The following is a 6,485-nucleotide window of genomic DNA, read 5'->3' on the forward strand; positions in this document are numbered from 1 at the left end:
GAATAGTGTCCATTACAGGGTTTATTGTGCGTGGTAAAAGTCATCCTGGAAAAAGTACCAAACGCAAAAAAGGACTGTTATCCACAAACGACTTGCAGCAATTTAAGGTATCATTTTCAGCTTAAGTTCAATGGCGAGTGTAATATGTAAGTTTTGATTCAAAATGCATCATTTGAATCAGTTTTATAATTTCCAAACCATTTCGCTTGTCATCAAATTCGCTTTTGCCTTTACGCAAATTAAAGTGAAAAAAATATGTTACATATCATATTTCAAAAAGTAAATATCAATGACCAAAGATACTTTATCTTACATTGATTCAAACAATATCTTTATGTCCTTTTTGCTCTTCCTCTTTCGAGTAGAAAACTACATCAACGATAGTTATTTATTTGGAATGTTTCAAATCACAAACGCAAACTTCAATCATTTTATTTTTAAGTAATTTATTTGTAGTATCAGTTTGTCATTATCTCATGAAAACCCAGCAGCAACGACACCAAGGGTGGCGACAATTTTTATAGTTACAGCATTGTTTTCTGTCTGTCCACAATCCTCCTGAAAAATGAAGGTCAATGTTATTAGTAAAAATAAAATGAGTAAAACGCAAATGCAGATCTTTAACAATGTTTGGATGAATTGTTTTTATTTTGAAAATCATATTGCTGGAAAAAAAAGATTCTAATGATTTAAATGTAACCTCGCGCATTTCTGATTACATCTTCGATAAGTTGTTTAATCAAAAAAGTAGGTTTCATTATCAACTGTTGTGTTTCTAATTTCGATTAAATCAGAAATCTATAATCTGATTCATGAAGTATTTGCGGCAACTTATATATTATATTTACTTTTTTTACATTATACTAAACTTAGAAGTATTCTCTTACGGTAGAACGACTGAAAATATTACTTCATACAAAAGACTTATTAGTGACGAACGAATCAAAAATACATTTAAAAGCCAAATTAGGTATTACGTTTAGGGACATTGAGGAACAAAATTGTATAAAAGATTTTACCGAATTGAGATGAAGTAAAAAGTAGGATTTGAAAAATATAGAAATCTAAGGAAAATGCTAACTAAAAGTCGTTTATCAAATGGCAAAATTAAATGCGATAATTCATCAAACGAATAAAAAACAAATGGCGTCTTCCTGAATTTGTACAGGCATTTCCTCATTTAGAAAAATGGCAGATTTAAACAGGTGTTATAGCTATGTATATCTCGTACTTGAAAGACAGTGGTGAAATTCTATTCAATTGACAACAATGCGTGAACAAATTAAACAGACATACATGTTAAAGATCAAACTGTCAAATAACGTTGTGTTATTATCTTAATAACTTTAAAAACAAACAAAATTTCAACAAAGCTAGCAAACTAAACTATCCCCATTGACCGTGTAACACGTATGGAATACGCACACCAACCTAATTGTAGGTTTACAGTTTCCATGTGTAAGCTTTTAGTTGATTGACTGTTCTGGAATAACCTTTTCACAGATGATCTCGGATATGTTCCTTATGTAGATCCTTCAATCCTCTTCCGTTTTCACGAAGGTGACTACCGAATTAGACCATTTACCCGGTTTGTGATAACATGAGCACCACGTACGACGAATGTCACATATGGAGCAGGATCTGCTTACCCTTCCTGAGAACATGAGATCACCCTTAGTTTTTCGTTGGGTTCGTGTTGCTAAGTCTTCAGTTTTCTATGGTTTGTCACGCGTACTATAATTTGTCTGATTGTCTTTTTCTTTGTTAGTCATAGCGTTGTCATTTTATTTTGATAAATGAGGTTGACTGTCCCTCTGGTATCTTTCGCCCCTCTTTGTTAATAAAACAAAAAGTGTTTAGAAGGTAAGATATGAACATTTGTTAACCTTAACCGTTTCATAAATTCTTTATAATTGTTTTGATCTGCAGTTAAATAAATAGTGCTATATTATTGCTTAAACATACAAAATAATGCAATATTACACAACATATATAGAAATGCAATGAAATTGTACCATAACAACTCCATGTTTACTGAGAAACAAGATAGTCTGGCCAATCAAACTGAACTCTTCTAAATAAGTATATTTAACTGATCTCTGGTTGCATCGTTATTGAGAATAAAAGATTATATCATAAACACGCGGATGTCTATATCTATATCTCAGGAGTAAGTGTTAATTGATGAGATATCATAATACAGAATAGCGTTAACGTCCTTCCATTTTGAGATTAAGTGTTGATGTACAAATGGTTCGTGATTCTTATTGATGTGTATGTTTTCCGTATTTGAGGGTAAACAGGGTAAGTGTAAATCTAAAATTATTTGAAAATACTTCCCGATGTATATATTTTTTTCATCTCAAGAGCTGTTTATATCTAAGAATATTTTGTACCACTTACTAATGTTCATGTCCTTTTTGATCTCAGAAGAAGACTCTACTGATAACTCTAAACTCAATACAAGAGCATTCAGTGCAACTGCTGCTATCAGTACAACTATTTGTACCTTTCTCATATTTAACTGAAAATAAACAAATCGCCTTTTATGTACAACAAACGTCACTGACATTAAATATCACATTAAAACGTTAATTTTTTGTACGGTTAAAACCTTGCCTTTAAACAGTAGTTCCCAGTAAAAATAAGTAAACATTAAGCATCTGCTATTCTAGCAATGTACTTCTGTATTTTTGAGAGCTATATGCTAAGAGCGTGTATTAAATTTTTCAATTTCTGCTTGTTACCTGTAGAATATCAAGTGTTTCTTTTTTATGTAATTTTACACTTACTTCTAATAACAATTCACTTATAATTAGTTTGCAGACATTTTGATGAAATATTTTATATTTTGTTTAAATAATGGAAACAGGAATAAGTACTGAATCTTCATTACTTGTCACCAAATTAAAACCCACAAAAAAACATAAAATAGAATGAAATTCAAAACAGTGTGGCTGTGGCCATTGATTGACACATTAAATTCATCCATTGACTGGGACAATTTACGTGAACGTTTGTCTGTAACGACCACTGTTCACGACGTACCTACGATAGACATTTAAACTGTGGGCCTTTAATTATAAAATAATTCGAAAAATTAATCAGGAATAATCTTTATGTTTTGATTTATACAATTGATATAAATCAAAACATCGTGTTATTCCTAATTATTTTTTCGAATTACTTTATTAAGGTGTTGAGGACCTTTGGTGACTACATAGTTTAAGTGTCTTTAAAAAGTACATAGTGAGCAGTTGTCGTTACATACAAACGTTCACCTAAATTGTCCCAGTCAATGGATGAATTTAATGTGTCAATCAATGGCCACAGCCACACTGTTTTGAATTTCATTCTACATGCAATTGACACATAAGGAATTTGAAACGATCAAGTCGAAGAACAAATGATAAAGCCATTGCTAAAAACATCAATAATGCCGGATCAGTTTTTAATTTTGTTGCTTAATTTGAAATTTAAAAGAAAGGATAGTATATGTCTGCATGAAGCAGAGGAAATTTCATAATTGATGAATTGACAATGGCAGAAAACCAGACCTGTTCTATTCATGAACCTTCATTGACATAAAAAAAAAATATTTTGTAACAAAATAAAAATAAAAGAATTCCCGATTGTCAACAATTTTGAAGATATGAAACATTTGGTGAATTCAAGGGTGTCTTGGTCATAAACTGACTTTTGTCTGTACGGAAGGAGTTTTGTAAACATGTTAACTATAGAATTCTGGTGATTAAATTAAAGACGAAACGTACTTCTTGGTTACAAAACTATAAGCCTGGTATCTTTGATGAGATTAAGTAATAGTATTTATCGTTTATTTTTGAGTTCTTGCGATTCCATCCCCTTTTATGTGCTACCTTGATTTGTTTTCTTTCATTTTACTACTAATTATGACATTTGGACATTAATACACTACTTTTACCTAAATTTATCTTTCCAAATACTACGACTAAAGAAACACTAACGAAGGAATAACACAATAACATCCATAGTTTTCTTCATAAAACAAAAATGTTAGGGTAGTAATAATAATAATAGTAGGAAAATCTGCGACAACAACGTCTCATGTTGAATTAGCAGGAGTCAATCTTTGTCGCTAGATTTGTAGCAAAAAAAGTAAAATAACCATTATACTGATCTACAAGGGAACTTCAACATGGCAATTCCCTAATCAAACAACAGAATCAAAAGCTCATGAACATCAAACAAATGGGCAAACACGGTAGTATTCAAAATGAGACATGTTATCTACTTAAAAATATATATGAATTGAAACCAATGTTTCATTTATTTGGAATCGTCACATTACTGACGGAAACTGTTCCCTCTCTGTCGTATATATATATTTATAATCATTTGTTAAATTTGAGAAATGATGTGATACAACCGCTCTTTTGTTTTACTCTCTACCATAATATTCATTTACAAAATCTGATGTGTTACACAGGCAAATTTCACTCACATAAATTTCACGTGAATTTAAATTCATGTGAATCTCACGTAAAATTCACATGAATTTCACCTCAAACGAGCTTATACGTGAAACTCAAATGCAATTAGTTTTTGTGAGTGTCACGTGAATATCATGTGAAACTCGTGTGAATTTCACATGAAAATCACGTAAATTTTTTTCATGTGAAATTGACATGAATTTTAAAAAAAGAGTTATTCAAATAACAACTTGATTTAAAAATTTAATTAAAATCATTAAATATATCATTTTTGTTGTTGTACATTTCACATGAAATTCATGTGAAAAAAAGGTTAAGCGGTATACAACCAGGTTCAATCCATCGTTTTCTACATTTGACAATGCCTGTACCAAGTCCGGAATATAACAGTAACTGTTGTTGTCCATTCGTTTGATTTGTTTTATCATTTGATTTTGCCATTTGATTATGGAATTTCCAATTTTAATTATCCTCAGAGTTCAGTATTTTTGTGATTTTTCATGTTTCTATAAAAAAGACTCTCATGTAGAAATAACCGACTCCGTATATACATGTATTGTATCAGGTCACCATGACACCGTGTAAGGAAATTATTCTTACCAACCAACTTAAAAAAAGCGGAAACACAGTTAATATTAGACTCTTATTTGGGGAAGGTAAAAACATGCCAAGTTGGTTAATATAAATTGTGTATATCTGTTTCTATGGGCTTTACAAGGTAACTGAATCAGCTTGATCAATGATTGTATGCGTATTATGTATTGTATGTGTTCTTACTTAGATTATGTAATGGAGCCTCGAGATATGAGAATGCGAATTAGGAATATGTCAAAGAGACAACAACCCGAAAAAAAAGCAGACCACAGCCGAAGGCTACCAATGGGTCTTCAAATATGCGAGAAAATGCCGCACCCGGAGGTGGTACTCAGCTGGACCCTAAAAAATTGTGTACTAGTTCAGTGAAAATGAACGTCAGACTAAACTTCAAAGCATATAAATGAACCAAAATTTTTATAAAAACATACAACACAAACAAAGACTAGATGCTTATAACTTGGGAAGGCGTAAAAATGCAGCGGTGTTTTATATCATGTTTTGTGATATACCAGCCTCCCCCTTACCTGTAGCAAATATTGACTAATGAAATGTATAGTAATACGTACAGTAAAACACAGTTTAAAAGTCAGAGTCTGATGGCAGTTTTAACGAAAGTTATAATTGGCCAACTTATTATTACTTAAACGTTCAAAACCACTTTAAATTCAATATTTTGTCCAAGACATATATTATACAATTATTTTTTTCAAATATGTCTATATCTAAATTTTGTTGATTTCATTTGTCTGTTTTATTTTCAAAACAACTACTTACCTTTACTACTGCGTGTGTGTTTCAACCATATGTTCAGAGCCAACTATGCATGGTCACAAACACTCACTTAAAACTAGCTGATCATTCAGTAGTGTAAATGTCAGGTAACAGATGTATCCCATTTAGTAGTTTAAAACATAATTATTCGTCACGTTTCCAATTTTCTCTCAATAATTATTAACCTTTGTAATGTTTGACCTTACGTTTATATTTAATAAAAGGTGACTGACATTTATATATACTTCCTTACAATTTTACGAAATAATACTGTTGTACATGTGTTAGTCGTCTACTACAGTTGCATAAAAATATCTGCAGTTTCATTACATATAACTTTGAGTCTGGCGTACTACATTATCATCCTGGTACCTTTGATAACTTTTTGAACGAATGAAGTCGATGTTACGACGCCAAGTTAAGCAAACAAAAGTTTTAATAATTGCTACGGTACATTATCCTTTAGGGTGAAAGCAAAGAAAGGATTGCTAGAAGTCTTAATTGTGTATTCATGGAAAATTTTTGTATACATGGGAACATGCCTTATTCGCAACTATTCGTGTGTGAATATTTCTGTTAAGTACAAGGACCTTAGTTATAACGCAATTCGGAGATAATATATCAGCTAAATAGCACCTTCACTTC

At 31.3% G+C, this 6,485-nt stretch overlaps 1 long non-coding RNA gene across 1 annotated transcript; it reads right to left on the reverse strand.

The window, feature by feature from the left end:
* Nucleotides 1-437: 437 nt before the first annotated feature.
* LOC139481617 (uncharacterized) lies at nt 438-5,953 on the reverse strand. The gene is made up of 3 exons (XR_011654648.1): nt 5,844-5,953; nt 2,404-2,524; nt 438-558 (listed from the first exon to the last, which is right to left on the reverse strand). It is a non-coding gene; the product is annotated as an uncharacterized lncRNA (long non-coding RNA).
* Between the last annotated feature and the right edge of the window lie 532 nt (nt 5,954-6,485).

The sequence above is a fragment of the Mytilus edulis genome, chromosome 7 (genome assembly GCF_963676685.1).
Source record: "Mytilus edulis chromosome 7, xbMytEdul2.2, whole genome shotgun sequence".
In the NCBI taxonomy this organism is placed as follows: domain Eukaryota; kingdom Metazoa; phylum Mollusca; class Bivalvia; order Mytilida; family Mytilidae; genus Mytilus; species Mytilus edulis.